At 32.1% G+C, this 18,727-nt stretch overlaps 1 protein-coding gene across 1 annotated transcript in view; it reads right to left on the bottom strand.

Annotated features, from left to right (window-relative positions):
• The window catches only part of LOC149079435 (uncharacterized), a 78,395-nt gene extending 60,309 nt beyond the window's left edge, over positions 1–18,086 (bottom strand). The window contains exon 1 of the mRNA XM_089240156.1: positions 17,604–18,086. The gene's annotated coding sequence lies outside the window, so the exon portion shown is untranslated. The remainder of the gene's footprint in view (positions 1–17,603) is intronic.
• Positions 18,087–18,727: the final 641 nt, after the last annotated feature.

Genomic DNA, 18,727 nt, shown 5'->3' with positions numbered 1-18,727 from the left:
TCCATGTGCACTTCCCAGGGGCTTCGCGGCGAATCGAGGAAAACAAAATAAATCAATAAATTTGATAGACAAATAAAAAAAAGAGGCCTATATATGCGGGATTCTACCAAAAAAAGTTTATACAAAAAAGGGTTTCTGAAGTCAAACAGGGCTCCGCCATAGAAATTATGTGCTGAAAAGGGCTCCGCGGTTCAAAAAAGGTTGATAACCGCTGCCCTAGAGTGACCCACAACGCAGTTCCAGATCACTAAAACTGTCCGCAGCACATTTACAGATCACTTAAGTGACCCACAGCGCCGTTCCAAATCACGACACGTTTAGTTTTCGTATAGTATCACAGTAGCCCACGACGCGTTTTCAAATCAGTGACCCGCACTCTAATAAAAGTTGAGCACCCTTGAGCTACATGATCTAGTGCAGCTTGTCTCAATCTATGGATCACGGACCTGAGATGATTGGCTCCATCGAATTATTTTAGACTGTTTAGTGGTCCTTGGGTTGAGAAGCGTTGAGAATTGCTGGTGAAGTGGCAGTGTGAAATCACTTTCGCAGGCAAGGCAACCTTCCTACATATTTAAACCAGGGCCATCTAATATACACAGGCCCATCAATGCTCAAAGTTACGCTTTTCAAGGAGGAAAAAAGACCATAACTTTACAGGGGACCAATAATGTTTAGACGGCCCTTCATAGAAGCCTCATAAGAGAAAAACTCACTGAACTCTAACCCAAAAGTCCGGAGATCGTAATTATTTATGGAATTTTTTTTTCACCGCGAATTTGCACAAAAAAGACCTAATAAGAAAAAAGTCTCTCAATTCCTTGATTCCTTGGATAAGCGATTGCCCAGGAAAAGACATGGGGCCCAGAGTAGAAAATATGTCGGAGGAGCCATAGGCGGAAAAAGGTTAAGAAACACTGCTGTGGAGATCTCGCTGAAACTATAATTTTCGTATTCAAATGATTATGGGCACAAATGTATGATGAACCTCAACGGTAATAGTCATTTCTGGTGTAAATAAACCTGAACATGCAGAGCCGTAATTAGGCTGGGGGAACCGGGGCACTGGCTCCGGGCTCCGAGCCAAATGAGAGCCCCACGAAAGTTTACATTTGTTTTACATAATAATAACCTTTTCAAGGGGGGCCCCCCCCCCAAGATGAAGTCTGCCCCGGACCTCGAGACGGCCCTGTAACATGTCTATACTGAGCTTCCGGAATCTATACGAGCCTCCTCGGGCCTTATTTTTTTTCATCATAATACTGTTTAACAAAACCTTATCGATCATTTTCAAGAAAATTCATTCAATCATTTCCAAGAAGATTCATTGAATCATTTCCAAGAAGATTCATTCATTCATTTCCAAGAAGATCCATTCATTCATTTCCAAGAAGATTCATTCATTCATTTCCAAGAAGATTCATTCATTCAATCATTTCCAAGAAGATTCATTCATTTATTTCCAAGAAGATTCATTGAATCATTTCCAAGAAGATTCATTCCTTCATTTCCAAGAAGATTCATTCATTCATTTCCAAGAAGATTCATTCATTCATTTCCAAGAAGATTCATTCATTCAATCATTTCCAAGAAGATTCACATTCAATGATTTCCAAGAAGATTCATTCATTCAATCATTTCCAAGGAGATTCATTCATTCAATCATTTCCAAGAAGATCCATTCAATCATTTCCAAGGAGATTCATTCATTCAATCATTTCCAAGAAGATTCATTCATTCAATCATTTCCAAGAAGATTCATTCAATCATTTCCAAGAAGATTCATTCAATCATTTCCAAGAAGATTCATTCAATCATTTCCAAGAAGATTCATTCAATCATTTCCAAGAAGGTTCATTCAGAAAATTCAAAAGTTCTCACGTTCCCCAAGAAACATTTCACGTCTGCCCGAGAAGGTGCGTCTCGCAGTCTAACAACCCCCCCCCCCCTCTGATCGAAAATCAATAATCTTAAACATCCAATTTAATTTACGTGATTGAACTGAATGAATTTACTCACTGAAACTAACTCGAAATGATTATTTAAACGAGGTTATTGTACTCATAGCGATGACAAGGTACTAAGCATATGAATTATTGAATATTATACAAGGATATTGCACATGTCTGTTTTCCAAAAAACCTTTTGCCCCTTTGGGCTCGCCCTTGGGGTCCATAACATCCTTCCCATATTTCACTTTGTTTCTTGTGCTATATTAGTGACAATATCTTCGAATGGATATCGTGGGATGAGGTGACTAAGAGGTTATAACGAGGTGATTGCCAAATACGTAGGATATAAAAAGGTTAACGGAACTACAAAAAAGTGTCATAAAAATGATAAATATAAGCTAAAAGGAGAACCAGTCATTACGTATTCAACTCGTGTAAAGAAAATACGAAATGAACTAACATTTTCGAAGCGATAAGTAATGAAATAATCGCCAAATTTCACGCCAGAGGATCCAAAAAAATGTTTATTTTGGAATTTAAGGAATCGGAGAGTGTTTATTTTACATAAACGACGAGTATATTAATCAATATTATAAATATTTTGCACGTTTTATTGAAAATAAGAAGAAAAGTGAAATGTTTGGAGCGTTTTAATGTTAAAATATTCTAATTGGTGAGGGTCCGTGAGAGGTCAAACGTTTATCTTTTCAACTTATGCCCGTTAGAGGATAAGTAATAGTTATAATATGCGTCTTTCATTGTTAAGCGGGGATTAAAACTTAAAACGTGAAAACATGTTTTCATACTAAGTGTTTTCTCTCTCGTTTATGAGTGTGATTTGAATACGAATTAACACGTTAATTATATCACAAATGATTACTTCTTTAATGATTTTTTCCTTGTTTTCGTTTCTGTTTTCACACCTTTCACGCGTGAATACTTCTGAAATAATGCCGAGAAAATTAAAAGAAATTAACATTATAATATATTTATCATTTTATAGGAATAATAAAATACTTAGAATTTCATAAAATTTGAAAGTTATTCACTAAAAATTAATATCAATGTATTCTTGTCAATATTTTTGCATTTGATATCATCGGTTATTGGCAATTAAAAATCAGAACCAGACAAATCGTTTAAAATATGAAAAAAAGAACCATAAAAACAATGAATGTGCAAAAGAAGACGTGAAAAATGTAAATTAGGGAAGAACATCATAAAAATGGGAAAACTGATAGTATAAGGCAAAAAAAGAGAAAATTATACATAAATGTATTAAATTACAATATTATTACTTAAAAAAAATGATTGCGAGAAAGAGAAACAAGTGAAATCCAAGAAATAAAGACAAAAAAAAAAACAAAAAAAAACAAAGGGAGAATTGGTTTGAAAAAAATCAACGCATAATATTGAAAAAAGATAAATGAATTGAAAAAATAAATACTCAAAGTTTTTAAATACCGATGAATTATTTTAAGGAAAACACGTTAAAGAAGCAGATTGATAAAAATTGAAATAAAAAAAGAAAATTAAAAAAAAATTGAAGTAAAAAAAGAAAATTAAAAAAAAATTGAAGTAAAAAAAAAAGAAAATTAAAAAAAATATAATAAAGAATAAATTATATAGAAAAAAAATCAATAAAAAAAATCAGAAATACATTATTAAAAATTGAAAGAACATAATAAAACTGAAAAGAAAAATCAAATGAAAAGAAGGAAAGTGTGATTGAAATTAAGGAAAAAAATATAGACAAAATTTGAAAAAAAATGCAAATGAATTTCGAAAAGAAAAATGTGGATAATTAAGAAAAGGAAAATAAATAAATGAAGAAAAAATAAATTAAGGAAAGGAAAAAAATTTAATTTAATTAAAAAAAGAAAAATATAAATTAAGGAAAGAAAAATTCACAAAAATTTAGAAAAGAAAAATGCAAATAAAATTAGGAAAGAAAAGAACAAAAAAAAAAAAAAAGGATAAAACAGATAAAGTATGAAATAGGGGAGGGGGAAGAAAATATATCAATTTAATGAAAGATTAAAAAGAAAAAAATGAAAGTTAATGAGATGAACTGGAAAATGAGAGAATCATTAAACAGTAAGGTGAGGAAAAAATTAGGAAACTGAGACGAAAGTGAACAATTGAAAATAAAAACAAGATAAAATCGGCAATTCTTAGATTTATGTTTAAAATAAAACGAAAATCAATCAAATATCAAAGTCACTGTACAAACTTAGATTCCCAAATGTAGAGCCTTAAGGACTTTCACCTATAGAATACACTTATAAAGACCCATCAATTTGCTTTTCACAGTGATTAGCTTCCGGCGCTAAAATAGACATTGAAACATCGAAATGAATGGTTTTTCTTTTCCGTAGCCATTTATGGGAAAAACAAGAAATGGAAGGAAGGAAAAAAAAACATTTTGTTTTTTATTTTTTCAGAGACAAAATGAGGTTAGTGATGAGATTTACGGATTCGCCCTTGAGGTTAAATGACATATGCAAGGGGTGAAGATTTAAAATACAATACAAAAAAAAAGACCACACAAAAGGGTCAAAAAACGATATTTGTCCACTATTTGATACTTTAGGCAAACGGTAAAAACAAACAAACGTAATTGTGAACATATTCTTTTTAAATAGCTTTCTCGAATACTTTACTTTGGGTCAGTTTGGGTCTTAAGACCCCTAGGGGTCAATTGACAAGACAAAGAAGAGTCCAAATTAGGACGCTATAGAATGGGAAAAAAATAGGAAAGAGGAAACTATTTTATAGTTTGAGCAAGTAATATTTCAGTCGTGGAGAGGAAAATAACGTAATATAATTTTATATACATGTATGTAATAGATGTTACATGTCTAGGTGCAAGAGAATTTCTATCTATTGTCGTCGCGACGAGTTGGAAATGTCTTGGGCACGAAAGGTATCATCTCACTGTTGACAGTCTGTCTGTGGTCTTATTGTCTTTCAACAAGTGATTGCTAAGCGTGGGTGTCCGATAAAGAATGGCGATGTGTCACGTGGTTATTCAAAACTAACATTACGTTTTTTTGTGTGTGTGTGTCTGCGGACTGACGATTCATAATGAGTAAGAAATTACATCGTCCAAATAACAATGGTATTTACTTTGTTGTCGTTTTCCTGTTATGCGCCTGTTGTACCGGGTTGATGATTTTGTAGCTATCCGTTACAGATGGGTGCTGAAATGATATAGATACGGCAATGAAAATATTCATTATCTAAGGAGTGTCATCGACCGATGCAGGGAAGAACATATCTCTTTGGATTGGGCGCAGAACCTCTTCAGACAGCGGGCCAGATATGCGTTATTTTTCCCTCTCGCGGACCAAAAACTTGGTATTTACGGGGTATACCCGTAATTTTTGCTTTCCCAAATATTTTTTTCGTAAAATGTCCCGTTTTTTCCTGTTTTTTTAAAAGGTTTATTTGAGTTTTTGGAATCAAGAATTACGATTATTTTTCATGACTTACGAAGAATATTTTGGTAACTATGACTTGTCATTAGCAACTTTACTTGCCTTTGACAATTCTTTTTTTTGGATGTAATTGACAACTTTATTAGTGTTGACAATCTTTGGCTGTAATTGTCACAGTTCCGTATGGATTCCTATTTCCTGTATGTTTACGAAGGGAAGGAAATATATATTCAATCGTTTAAATATTTAAAATAGGAAATTTTACATTTGCTTTTATGAGGTAACTTCCATTGAGAATATTTCTCTCGAATCCATTTCAGTTGAATCACGTACATTAGTCAGCTTTCATTGGGTTAATTAAAAGCCAATTCGAGATAGATAATTTCAATTACCTTTTGAACTTTCTAGAATTTTAATTATCATTTTGTTTTCATTTCAATTAGGTGTAGCTTTTAGAAGTGTTGACTTCGTTATTACCAACACAGCTGTAACATAAAAGCATGGGAAGTCAGTGGTGTTGGAGTCGGCCGTGCTGTGGGTGCTCGAGCACCCAAGATAATTTATGGTATGGGTCTGAGCACCCACTGAATTGATTTGGAGATCTAAATTTCCTATGAATGATCATAGGAATCTTGATTCTTATATGCGATCAAGACGAGCATTCAGAAGTTCTAAACACTTCCGACGCCCTGTGGGAAGCAAATACATAAAAAAAAATCCTAATATACAATGTTAGAAGCTATTATTATTTTAAATGCTAATATCAAAATACATTATAACTCACCGACTATTGTTCGGATTTAATCCATATTTCTTAGTAAGATTATAAAGAGATTATAAAAATACTACATGCGCATACAGGGGACACTAAAACAAGAGCATGAATGAGAAATCGCTCACTCAAGCGGGACCTCCCTTTTAACATGGTATAAAACATTTTATATAGAAATATTATTTATCCATTGATTTTTATTTGAAACTTTTTTTCAAATATATTCGATTGTGTATGCCATCCTATGCTAGTGCAAAATTAACATATCTCCAATACTTGATTTTTGCAAATTAAAATCAAAAAAGCATTAAAAACAGTTTGCGCACATGATAAAATTGCATGAAATGAATATAATTGAATAAAAAATGATTCAAAATAAACAAAGCTGTTCAGTGTTCATAAAATGATGAAGTTTTATCGACTCAATCTTATTCAAAATTAAATTCTAAATTTAGAAAATTTTTAAACTTTTTTAGAACCCAAACATTTACGAATGGAACTGAAATATTTTTCGTCATTTTATGAACTGATCTTCATTTTGATCCTTTGTTTTGAACCAATTTTTATTCAGTTTCATTGATGCTATATTATTTTATTATTCACACAAGCTGTTTTTAATGCGTTTTTTTCTTTAAAGTTGTAAAAACATAAGTATTAGAGATATGTAAAATTTTCTACTAGCATAGGATAGCACATACAATCAAATAAAGGTGGTAAAAATGTGAAATAAATCAATAGATAAATAATATTTTTAACAATATTTCTACATAAGTTATATTATGTATATTAAATTATTAAGTTTCTTACCCAGTTAAAAGGTGGGACACCCTTTAAAACAGTGAAATAAGCAATTAAAATTGAAAATATGCTTCAATAAAGCACGTTCTGTATGCTGATGTCGTCTGCTATTAAAAAAAAGTACCAAGACCGTGACGTCACTCAGTAGCTCCGAGACCACTCCCACCGAGCCAAGGCGGCATCGCGACTTCAAAAGGGATGAGACAGCCCTTACTATATAGCACCGCATCTCTCTGAATATCCGGCTTTCTGAGATAGACATCTTAGAAAGGTATTGCTGCATATTCAGAACGAAACATCGAAAGCGAATCGATGATATTCTTATCAACTTAATATAGCGATATTCTTCCTCAAAAATCCACAATACTACTAACAAAAAAAAAAAAAATTTGGATTATGAGTTTTAAATTAGAATAATTACACCAAGTCCTATTTAAAGGGCCCTTTATTGTTGAAGAGCGAAAGTGTTCCTCAACCTAGTTTATTTATACATATGCATGCATGCGTACATACTCGTACATACGCACGATATCGACTTAATCGCCGGTTACGCAATGTAGAAACGAGATAATATGTACCTTCACGGGGTTTATTATCCGCTCTAAAATGAATATGCGAATAAAAAAAAAAACATAAATGAAAAGAGGGAATAACAATTATGATTGAAAGATCTCGATGAAATGGAATCAGATCAAGTCTTGTTTTTCTCTTTCATATTCTTTCTTCTTCTGGATCTTTCTTTTTAATAAGAAGAACGAGGAGAAGGTGAGGACACGCCTTACCCTCTGGTACCACGAGGTTTAAAGTATCCGCTCGCCTTAATCGAATTGGCAGGTTTTTTTTTTTTTTTTGGTTCGACCACTGGCCGGCCGATCTACTTGTGGCTGGACCCTGTAAAACAGCTTTTATGGGGGTAAAGTATGTACATACTTTCTCTCTCTCCATGTCTGCTTCCCGTCATCGTGTAACGATCGGGTTTATAGGTAAAAAATTAAAATAAAATAGAAAAAAAAAAACAGCTGCCCCTCGGGGTCAGGCGCCCCACTTCGGCCATTTGCTGTGCCGGTATTCTAAATACCGATCAGAATTTTTTGTTCTTGTTTCTATTTTTCTGTTTAAATTTTTCTTCCCCCCCCCCTTTCTTGTGGATTCTCTTTAATGCCAATGATACAATCTAAGCTTCCTCGTTGAATTATTACGGTATTATGATACCTGAAAAGTGAAGAGGATTATAGTTCTTTAACCTCAAATTGCAATTAATCCTTATTATAGCTTTTAAATGGTTTTCACATGTATAATTAGTTCTTATAATTATGATGTTTGACCATTGTGATTGGATTACGGATAAGATGGGAAGTGTATCCCGTTATCATTATGATGGACGCGTATTTTCAGTCTATGGAAGGGAATAGGATTATTTGAAACTTAATACGATGGCTTTCAAAAGTTAAGCACGCGACGGCTTATATAAAATAATGACACCACCTTAATCTTGTCCCTCTGGATTGGAGGGTAAATGGGACACAAACATGTGGTACTCGGGTGTACGGTCCATTCACATGGAGCCTCCGGCGTACAGAACTGGATGCTGGTCACGATAAAACGTAAATTAGTGTCAATGATGGTAATGATATACAAACAAAACCAGACATTTAGTAGTGATAGCAATATTAATAATCATAAATAATCCGTATAAATTAATTTGTAATAACTTTTCTAATAAACCTTTAACATAGGTTTTTAGATTTATTACACATCACCGATACAACGCAAAAGAAAAAAACAACATGTCAATGATGGTAATGATACGGAAAAAACTAGGCACTTAGTAGTAATACTATATAATTCTCTCTTGTATAACAAATTTATGTTATTGGATGTCAAAGGGCTATAGTGATTTACTAAAAATATGAAATATAAGGTTCGTCGAACTGACTTGGATGCAAAAAATATTCGGGTTCCTTTTTATCACTGTAGAATTTTTTCTTTTGGCCACAGGGAGTTAAGCCCTGACCGAAAGGATTGTGTAAATTTGAAGTTAGAAATATGGTGAATATGTACGAAGTTTGGGCGCATTCTTCAGAGGGCAGCACTCAAAGTTGAACTCCCAGGGGTTTTTTTTTAAAGATTTCTTCAATGAGATAGTGTCTCCGGGAAAAGTGTGATTTATCACATAAATTTGGTAATAATATTAATTATTTTTTGTATGTGAAGACTAATATACCCTGCATTATCCTGGCTGAAAAAATTGAACGAAGGGAACAATTCTTCACGAATTTTTTTTTTTTTAAATTGAAAAATAAAAATTTGCTGACATTTATGTTTTAAAGCATTTTTTGAGCATCAAAAATGCAAAAACATTTTGAAAATTCTAAAAAAAATGCACGCTCGGGTCTTAAATGGTAAAAGCAATGTACTCCGATTTTGGAAACAGTTCCAAGCAAGTAAAACAGTTGTCTAGAGACCTGTGCTCCGAGAGTTATCATCCCCAGCGATGATCGATATATTTCTAGAGTAGTCAAACGGAATTGACCAGCGATTTCTACCACTATTACATAAATTGTTGAAGCATCGATTGGTAAGACAATATCTAACAGTACTGTGCGCCAGAGTACCACGTGTTTGTGTTCCACTTACCGTCCAATCCGGAGGGCAAGATTAAAGTGGTGTCTTTCTTTTTATATAAGTCACGTGCTTAACTTTCGGAAGCTGGTGTATCTTGAGCCGGGTTTGCCTAGGAGAAGGTTCTTTTTGCGTTACGTGTAATGTGAATCTCCCAGCGCGACACGCCATCCATTCGGCAATAGGAAAAGCGATATGCCTGTTTTCCTGCAGAACGCAATTCGCCTCACGCCAGCGTTTTACATCGGGCTGTAATTGACTGACTGCTTCCGGAGGAGTCAAATGCGTCGTGCGCTGCGCGTTTCGGCGATTTCCTCTTTATGTTTGGGTGTGCGTGTGCGTGTGTTGCTTTCTTTCCCTTTCCTACCGACTGGAGCACGACAGCACAGCTGATGCGCCACGCTAGGAAAACACGAAAGTTACACGTTTTTACCACGGGAAAGGGCCCCCTATTCAGTTCACGCTATGCAGAAAAGCCTGCTCCTAGGGAAACCCGGCTTTGACAACGACATAGATATTCTGCGAACGTGATTTTCCAATGGTTCACATTTTCTTATTCCCCTACCGCCTTACTAAGACCTATTGAAAATGAGAACAGAAATCCTACTTAAAAATAATAATTTGCATTTTATAGAGAATTAAATGATTTCTGCTATGCTTGTTAAAGGGTCAACAGGAACTAATTAAAAATAGAGTAAAACATCGCTATGATTCGCAGAAACCTGGTCCTTTAGAGAGGAGGATACTTCAATAGAGGTGAACTATTTTGTGAGTGTAAGAAACGGAAATAGTAGTAATTGATTCTATTGAGAGGATGAGGTTTTTCTATAGGCCTAGAGGGTCGGTAAGAGAGAGAGAGAGAGAGAGAGACCTGAGAGCCTCGGGATAGAATTTTTGCGAATAAGTATGCGAACTGGACAGGTATTTCTAGCCAGTTACTACTTTATTCCGAAGCCAATGATTGCTCTCTAAAATACCATCCAAAGAAGAAGGCATTTTTTTCACAGACTTTTTTCTGGTCTTGAATTTTACCATTTTACCTCTATTCAGGGACTACCTCTCCGAAGGGCCAATTTTCTGAGGATCCGAGGGCTTCTTATTTTACTCCATACAATAGAACCTCTCGAAAAACGGACACCACGGGTCCGAAATTTTTGTCCTTAGTCGGGTGTCCATTCGTTTCTAGCGAATTACATTGAGGCCCTGTCCTACAATCTTCAAACTAGTCCGTTAACGGGAGGTGCATTCTGACCGGGATGTCCGTTATTCCACTGTATATCATTGATTTTAAATAATTATTATAAAGATTATATAATGCCTGCTGGTTAATACACTAATCCACATTCCCTTACCAGTGACGATTCTCTGTATTTGATGGGTATCGTAATGACGTCACGATTTTTTTTTATCCTGTCATAACCTCAATTTGACTGTATTTACATTTCAATCACTCTAGAATTTTAACCCTCTCACCGACACTGACGAGATATCTCGCCTTCTTAAAAGCCTTTAATTTTACCGATAACAAACCCAGATATTTTGTAAAGCTAATTTTTCAATGGAACCCATTTTCCTCTCCCCTTTATTCAACACCTGCCAAGAAAGTCTACATCATAAAAAAAATGTCGAATTTCATAGGAGTTACAGTGATTTCTTCTATGCCGGTTAAATAGTTGAGACATTCCTTCGGACGAGCCGAGGTAATAGCAGAAGCAACCGAATCGCGAACTTATTGACAATGACCTCCAAAAGCCTGCGAAATCATCCGCATATCTTACTGATCGGAATAATTTGAAATACATCCCCGAATCCACGATAGTCATAAATCTTTAGATACCACAAGAAAAGATGGTCGAATACAATGTGAACGGAACCGGGAATCGAAGAATTCGACAAACATCAAAGACGGACCCAAACCTTGAATCTTTTACGACGTAGAAAACATAAAAAAAAGTTCATATCTTCATGAATATGAATTCATTATTGAATTCCTATCTCCGTTTTCCTCCAAAAAAAGTCATTGAAATGCGTTATGTTATAGTGCGGAAGGATACATACATACATAATCATGATAGTTTTTTGTCTGCCGAAAAGGTCTTTGTATCAACCGTCTTATATTCATGAAATATCTACATCCACCTCATTATCATGAATTAAAATATTCGTACGCATAAGTCGATTAATAAGCAGTAATACCCGAAAAACATCGTCTTCTTCTCACTTTTTCTTAATGAGATCTCGCAATTATAACATCGTCACTCGTGAGCCTAATTAGTTGCACGTGAACGACTCGGAAGGCATCGTTGGTATCGTTAAGACTGAATTAATTCCTCGTTAAGACGTTTGATTGATCAGTTTTTGGGGATTCTTTATTCGTCTGACGTATAAAATCCGCGAGAAATGCCTATTCTGAGTAATTGAAGGGAAAAGAATTGTTGAAAATATTTTTGAGGATCTCAATTTTAAATTTTATTTCTTTATCTAAAAGTTATTCTATTTTAAATACAGGTTTTTAGATTCATTTTCCCATCACCGATAAAATGCAAATTAGTGTCAATAATAACAATAATGCAGATAAAACTAGACTTAGTGGATTTATTCGTTTAAATCTTTTTATGAAGTTAATCATTTAGTGTCAATGATGTTAATGATACGGATAAACTATATATTTAGAAGTAATAGTGATAATAATAATTAATTAATTGCATGTATTTTTTATCAAAATAATTTTTGATATAATTAATTATTAAAATTTTGGAATATTTTTTTATAAGTAATTTTTTAAATAAATTTTTAATATAGGTTTTGAGATTTTCTATCACCGATAAAACTTAAATTATTGCCTATGATATAACTATACATATGATAGTTTAATCCATGTAAATTGTTTATTAATTTATTAAATTTTCTAATAAAATTTTAATATAAGTTTTTGATTTATTTTCCATCACTGATAAAACGTAAATTAGTGACATGGAAAAAATAAGAAATATAACAGTAGTGCTAATATTAATGATAAATAATCAGTATGAACTTTTTCAAGAATTTAATGTAAGTTTTCTATTAATTTAATAATTTTTCAATGTATTTTTGATATACGATATCACCGGTAAAACGTAATTACTGTCTATGATGGTAATGATACGGATAGAATAGCTATACATATAGCTTATATACAAAACCATGTAAATTTTTTATTAATTTATTAAATTTTCTAATAAAATTCTAATATAAGTTTTTAGATTTATTTTCCATCACTGATAAAACGTAAATTAGTGTCAATGATAATAATGATACGGGCGGAAACTAGACGTTTAGTAGTAGTGATAATATTAATAATAACTATTTCGTACAATTTTTTTTATGAATTTAATAATTTTTCTAATATCTTTTAATATAAGTTTTCAGATTTATTTTTCATATCCGATGAATTTCTCACTACCGATAAAACGTAAATTGGTATCAATGATGGTAAAATGATACGATAAAACTATACTTTCAGTAGTTTTATCCTCATAAATTTTTTTATTAATTTAATAATTTTTCAATATAGATTTCTATATTTATCTTCCCGTCACTGATAAAACCTAAATTAGTGTCAATGATACGGATAAAACTATAGTCTACATTAAGTAGTAGTAATAGTAGCAGCAATACAGTGAAACCTCGGTATAACGATATTCTGTAGACCAAGAAAAAAGTATCGTTGTAGAGGAAGTATCGTTATAACGAGAGGCAATATAATTATCACGTGTCATAAAATTAATGTTGTTGTTGCCATCTTTTCTAAATCGGCATTGTTAGCACCACTAGAAAATGAGCTTTTATAAATTTATTCACCGAAAAAAATTAATTGATAAGTTGATTAATAAAACTCAGTTAAATGTAGCCTATTGTTCCCGTAAAGTTGTTTACCACGTTGTATTGTAGTGCGCCATACACGGAAAGTAGTGCCATCAATTACTTCCTTAGTGCTTTCGGTGATCCTGTGGTGCAAAATGCCGATGTAATAAGACACATTGAGAAGAACGAAAACAAGGGACGAAGTCAAAATCAAATTCGAAACGATTTTGAGAGAAAATGATTAAAAAAATATCGTTGTAAGAGAAGTATAAAAAAATCAAAAAATATCTTTATAGAGGGATTTATCGTTGTATCGGGAGGAGTTTAGCATTACAATTACAAGTAATTTCAAAGATGATTTGAAAAAAAAAATATCGTTATAGAGGGATTTATCGTTACATCGAGTATCGTTCTAGTGAGGTTTCACTGTAATAATAATAATAATTATAAATAATCCGTATAAATTATTTTATTGATTTAATAATAATAACTTTTTAACGTAGGTTTCAGATTTATTTTCGATCACGATAAAACGTAAATTAGTGTCAATGATGGTAATGATATACAAACAAAACCAGACATTTAGTAGTAATAGCAATATTAATAATCATAAATAATCCGTATAAATTAATTTATAATAACTTTTCTAATAAACCTTTAACATAGGTTTTTAGATTTATTACACATCACCGATACAACGCAAAAAAAAACAAAAAAAAAACATGTCAATGATGGTAATGATACGGAAAAAACTAGGCACTTAGTAGTAATACTATATAATTCTCTCTTGTATAACAAATTTATGTTATCGGATGTCAAAGGGCTATAGTGATTTACTAAAAATATGAAATATAAGGTTCGTCGAACTCGACTCTTTTTCCTATAATAACGGATAACATCCTTAAAGATGAAATCGACCTTGATCTCAAAGATGCTGGAAGAGTTTCGCCTTTCTCTTCCTTTTTTAGTTTTGCCGTTTAAATACTCGTTTTTTTTTTTTTTTATGGCTAAACATTTAATGAGTTTTGAAAGGAGCAATTTATTACCATGTATTTCCACTATACGTGCTAGAAGAGGATGTTTCGTGCCTTAACTCTATATAGGATGATTCTGAACTAATAGAACATTAAGTCATTTAAACTGAGAATTATTTTCGTCAATGTCCATAATTGAACATGGAGATGTTGGTGCTCTTGTTATTTTTGACTTAAACCGTTTGAGCGGCATTGACGAGATATTTCGCCTTCTTAAAAACCTCTTATTTTAGCGTTGACAAGCGCGGTTATTTCGCGAAGCTGATTTTTTTAGTATAACACTTTTTCGCATTTTATAAAATAAAAGGCTTTTAGGGAAACGAGATATCTCGTCAATCTCAGTGAGAGGTGTTAACATTCCGTTCAATCTCGAAAGACATCGAACATAAACAAATCGTGACTTTATTGGCAAATTTCTACGGGGCATTGAAATTAAGTCCTTATTGGGTGAGCATGCTGCCACGGAAAGTATGTGCGTATATTGGCTAAAGCATGAGCAGTGTGCATTTCAAAGACTGTTGTGAGCATAAAATGTTAGAAAAGAAGAAAACTATAAGCACGCATATATATATATATATATATATATATATATATATATATATATATATATATATATATCAGAGTAAACACTAGCGCCCTCTAGTGTTTCACACATCATCTATGGACATCATTCGACGAAAAATCCTTGCTTCGATAAGACTTACTATCCCATCAGGTTCGGTCCATGAGTTGAGAATCACCCTGTATATCCACGTCCATAGTATTTCAAGATTTTGGATAAATATGGTATAAATAAACGAATTATGCTTGAATGTATTTTGTTTTGAGCTTTGCGTATTTTAATAAAATTAAAAATGGAGAAATATAATATTTTTCATAACGAATAATCCAATGAAATAAGCCTAGTAATTTATCGTTTTTTATTCATTTTTCACTGTTTGCAATTTATAGTTCATTCATAATATTTTGTTTAAATTAGTTGTTTGTCAGTTCAACTGTTTTCAGATACAAATATAAACACCACAACAGACGAATTGTCCAACGAGATCGCTGAAGAAAACAAAAAATTCCCGAAAACATATTGATGCCAAATAAACTTAAAAATTTTACAGCTAAAAAAAAAGGAATTTTTATGAAGAAATTGGAAAATACGAGAAAAATATAATACATTGCAAACATAAGAAATTTTGGTCATCATCTAAGTAAGGATATCTTCTCGATTTTTTCAATATGAATATCACGTTTCTCTTTTAAACGCGTCAATTGCCCATTCAAGCATTGGCACCTCTGTTAGAAATTAAGAATATGATATTCCGGTTTGATTCTTCTATAAAAAAATAGGGCCGAAATTTTTGGAAATAAACTTTATTTCGTTTTTTCATTATTTAATGATGATTTTCATGTTCCTAAAAAAGTGGTAGTTAAGTCTTTAACATTTTCTATCTTATTCATTCTTTTTATCTTATTAACCATTTACGGGACTTAATATATTCATCAACTACTCCATATCTTTAAGTTTTCCATAAGTAATAAATGATATGAAATAAAGGAATCGGAATTAAATTTTAAATTAAATTAATATTTAAATTTTTCAGAATTTAATGGTTACTTCTAGAACAGAATAGTTAAAAAATCTTTATTTTATCTTATTCATATTATAAGATTATTTACCATTTTTCGATTTACAGCAATTTAAAAAAGTCAAACTTATTCAACTTTTCTATATCTTGGGGTTTTCCATAAGTAATAATAATATGAGGAAGGAAGAAATACAATTTTCTGAATTGAATTTTGAATTAAAAATAAATTTCGATTTTCTAGAATTTTCATTGATTACTTCTAAAAAAAAGATAGTTAGATGATCTCAACATCTTTATCGTATTCATATTATAAGCTGATTTACTATCTTCCAATTTACATCAATCAAAAAAAAGTAATTTTTTGTTTAAGTTTTCCTTAATTAATAAATAAATAATATGAGAAAAGAAGAAAAAATAAATTTTTGGAACTAAATTTATACATTTAATTCATGTACTTCGATTTTTCATAATTTAATCATTATTTCTGAAAAAAAAAATGTAGTTACGGAATCTCAATATCTTATTCATATTATATTCTTAGTTACCATCTTTCGATTTACGTCAATTAAAAAAGTTAATTTTTCTCAAATATCTTAACGTTTTCCATAAGAAAGAAAAAACATTATGAGGTGAAGGAGGTGGGAATATACAATTTACGGAATTAAATTTTTATATTTTCATTTTCCAGAGGTTAATAATTATTTCTAAAAGAGTCAAAAAAATTTAATATCAGTTTTTATCTTACTAATATTCAAATCTTATTTGCCATCTATAGAGATTTACATCAGTAGAAAATTAATTTTTCTCAACTATCTCAAGTCTTAAGGTATTTCATAAGGAATAAATACTATCAATAAAGTAAGCAGAAATGCAATTCATGAACTCAAATTCACATTTCCATCTTATCTAGATATTAGAAAAGAAAGTAAAAAAAAATCTTAATATCACTTTCATCTTATTCGTATTTAATATCATTTGGTTTATCCTTCAATATTAAAAAACTTAATTTTTTTTATGCTATTTCATTCTTAAAGTTTTTCATAAGTAATAAATATTATGGGAGATGGAGAGGAAAAATACAATTTTCGGAATTGAATTTCATATTAAATTTATTTCCGATTTTCTAGAAACTAAATATTAATTATCATTTCTAGAAAACGATAGTCATCGATTCTCAACATCACTTTTCATGTTATTCATACCGTAATCCTATTAACCATGCAGTAATTCCCACGAATTAAAAAAAAAAAATTATTATCATCGTTAAAAGTCCATAATAAGTAATAGTGGAAATGAGTCGAACATCCAGGAAATAGTTGAAAATTATTTCAATACGAATGAAATAATCGAAAAAAAATATTTACTGTTAAATTAAATCCAATTTATTACGGAGAATACAAATTAAATTCAAACGATAAAAAATAAGAAACACACCGATAAATATCCGAGAAGAGAAGCTTTGCCTCCGCCCAAATCGAAAGTGCAAGTTACGCGAAGGGCCTTTAAAAACTAGGTTATAATAGAATAGGGCCCGGAGAGAAGAGCGCGTAACGGCAACTTACCCGGTCTGGTTGGTGTCCGTCCGTCCGTCCGTACGCACGCAACTTTCTCAAAGAAGTTTCAAATGCGGCACCGTAAAAAAGAAAGTTACTCTGTTCTTCTTTCTTGTTATTTTTTTCTTCCCTTTCCTATTTAACTTTCTACGATGGTTCCTCTGGTTAGCCGAACAAGTTGTTCTTCTCTCGAATATGACTCCACTCGCACTGTCCACTTTCGATCTCTGCTACCGAGTCTTCTAACCGAGTAAGCGTAGGCCACAAAGGTAACAGCGAATCACTGATAGGATAGTTTTTCCTTGACGTAACCAGCGGGCAACCCACTTACTAAAATGCTTGTACAAACCACCACGCAATAGGGGTTTTTTATTTTATTTATTATTTTTCTTCACTTTCTATATTATTATTGAGATTAGTTATTATTTTTTTCTTTAGGAGAAAAAAAACAACACCTATATGTGTAAAGAGTGCTTAGGCCGGACTGATTCTGACGGTGTGTCGGCCTATCGGACTATTTATATGTGTACCATACTTAGGGAAAGTCCCAGATAGGAGGGGACTCAGGAATGTGACGTCAAAGGGGACAACATAAGGATGATAGGTAATTGGCGGGAAGAAATGAGAAAAAAAAATGTATTTCAGGTTTTTCTGTCTTTTTAATAATATTCTTGAATTTATTTCATTTTATTTTTTTCCTTATAACTCTTTCACGAGTTCTTTTCATTGTTCTTTGAAGAAAAAGACACTTCTTAGGCATTTTTTTTATGATTCCTCAAACATGTAGTTTTTCGTGTATGTATTTATCTTTGAAGGAGAAGAATCACATTTTAGGATGTTTTACACGTTAAAATGGATATTCTTATGGGGGAAATAAATATATGTTATGAGAGAGAGAGAACAATAACCTAAGACTGTTATTGATGGAGGATTAATTCGACAAGGTTTTTCCCTTCATTGGTTTTTCTGTTTGGAACTGAAATTAGCATTGGAAATTGTCTGTAGATACGAGAGTATAGATTCGCATGTTTGTTAACCGGTGAGAAACGAAAATCTAGTCGCCGTAATGGATGGGCGAATGCTATCATGTGTCAATTAGGGTTTCCCAAGTTAAAGGACTGAAGCACACATGC

This window comes from Pholcus phalangioides, unplaced genomic scaffold (genome assembly GCF_987345545.1).
Source record: "Pholcus phalangioides strain wild (caught in Gottingen) unplaced genomic scaffold, Ppha-v1.0 ptg000012l_1, whole genome shotgun sequence".
NCBI classification, from domain to species: domain Eukaryota; kingdom Metazoa; phylum Arthropoda; class Arachnida; order Araneae; family Pholcidae; genus Pholcus; species Pholcus phalangioides.
The sequence above is the reverse complement of the archived record's forward strand: the minus strand, read 5'-3'. Positions and strand labels throughout refer to the sequence as shown.